Source organism: Orycteropus afer, unplaced genomic scaffold (assembly GCF_000298275.1).
Source record: "Orycteropus afer afer isolate SDZICR_OR568_19922 unplaced genomic scaffold, OryAfe1.0 scaffold00113, whole genome shotgun sequence".
Classification (NCBI taxonomy): Eukaryota; Metazoa; Chordata; class Mammalia; order Tubulidentata; family Orycteropodidae; genus Orycteropus; species Orycteropus afer.
Window position 1 is genome coordinate 6,421,727 of NW_006921700.1, and position 2,200 is coordinate 6,423,926.

The window sequence follows — 2,200 nt, forward strand, 5'->3', positions numbered from 1 at the left end:
ACCTTGGTCTTTGGTGTTGGAAGTCCAGGCAGTGGCTACTCTCAGGGAGTCACTGGAAAGGAGCACCTGGGGCGGGTGCTGGGGGGCCGACAATGTTCCGTTTCTTGATCTGGTTCCACGGGTTTGTTCAGCTTGTGAAAACTAGTGAGTTGCACATTTATGATCTGTGCACTTTGCTCTAACTGTATCACACTTTAATTCAAAAGCTCTCAGGGTCTTTTGAATTTATGTTAAATCAGTTTGTGTTGTTTGGTTTTGACAAGGAGGCATGCAACCAAATTGAACGCTCAGAGTGGGTGCCTAAAAGGGATGGGGGACTAGTGGAAAAAGAAATGCAACAAGGCAGGGCCTAGCCTGAAATAATGATGAGATGATAGCACTTCCTGCATTCTTCACCCAGGGCCAACTGGGTTACAAACCAGCACTCTGTCAACCTGGCACCTGGGTGAAGGGCTATGGTGCCCCAGGGCCGAGGGAAACGCAGAAGCCCTTCGCTCAAGAATTATTAAGAATTTGAAGATGGAAAGAACAGAGCATTAAACCAAGCAGGGCCCTTCTAAGTGCAGGTCCTATGCCACTGCACAGGTGGCACACGGATAAAGCCAGCTCTGTCGACTTTATATACAAGAGAAAGAGCCACCTCTCAGATCACAAACGCTTCTTGCCAGGTTACTTGAGCACCTAGAGCTTTGGTCTTTTCAACTGTAGAATGGGTTAGCAGAGGCTATAAGGCTCAAATTCACTAATATTCGTGGAGCCAGCACTTGCAAAGTGTGAGATACCAGACGCATGCAGGGATTATTATAATGATGGGCTCACTGAACGCTGTTATTTCTTTAAATGGTTAAGATGCAGACCTATGACCTTGCTGATAATATTGATATGATTCATAAACACTTGGGAGCTCTGGTGGCATAGCGCATGAGGCACTTGACTGCTAACCAGAAGGCTGGCGGTTCAAACCCACCAGCCACTCCTCCTAAGGAAGGTTGGGCAATCTACTTCCGTAGTGATACCACCTCGGAAACCCAAGGAAGGGTCGCTAGGAGTCGGGTCTGATTCGATGGCACATAACAACAACAACAACAAACACAAACACTTTATACACAGCACAGGGTCCATTTCCACCTTGCTTGGGTGAATGATCACAAATTCTCAATTTTTGGTAGAACTAGAATCATGAGATTTTATCGCTCTTTTATCGTTCTTGGTCTCTCCAGTTCCAAGAGGGAACTACTGAACGCTACTGCTGAGGGTACTGGAGTCTGGGTGCTTCCCTGCCCAAGTTGTTTCTCTCTGTTGCTTGAGTTTCGGTTACGTTTGGAGCGAAATCTCCGGTCTGACTCTGGAACCTGCCCGACTGGCTGGAGCGCCCTGGGAAGAGGTGCCCTGGACCCGGCGAGCGCCCGGTGCCGACTGCTGCGGGCACATGACTGCAGGCGCACAGAGACACTGCGGTGCCGGGATGACAGGGCTGTAGCCTGGCGCGCGGGGGGCGTGGTGGTGGTGGGGCGATTTCTGAAGAGGCACGACATTCGCATTGCATCTGTGTTTATTTTCTTTGGCTGCTCTCTGAAGCATGCTTTCTGGGCTTAGTGATTTATGAAAAGCATTTGGGGACTGTGTTACCCAAAGGCAACCGACTGCCCGACCCGCTAGCATTTACGAATGGTTCCAAGGATAAGACGAGGTCCCAGTATCTCGGGGACAACCGGTTCTTTGATGACCAGCTGCGCGCAGCAGTCGGGGAGGGGAAGGACGCCTGCGGAGGGAGCGGCCAGTCCCCGAATTTCCTCCCTGCAGGCCTGGGGTACCAGAAGCCTGGGCGAGCCGCCCGGCTGGCCATCAGCATGCGGGAGCCGCGCGCGCCGTCCTTGAGGGCTGCCCGGTTGACCTTGCTCCGCTTTCTCCGGAGAAATCGCCAGGACAGCGAGAGGACGCGGCCGCGGCGGTGACTCAGTGCCCTGCGCGTCGCATGCAAATACTCCCCTCCAGCAAGCCCAGTTCCTTAGCCGCGGCCTCCCCTTCCAGCCCCCTTTCTCGTTCCACAATCCCAAACCTGCGTTTTCCGCTCCACCCCGCCCCCTCCCGCTTATCATTAGCCAGATCGTCCGCGTGTTCTGGTTTCCCCTCCCCGGCACCATTGAACCTTCGCGCTCCGTCGCTGCAGGCCGGGGCATCGGACGTGGCCCACCGAGGC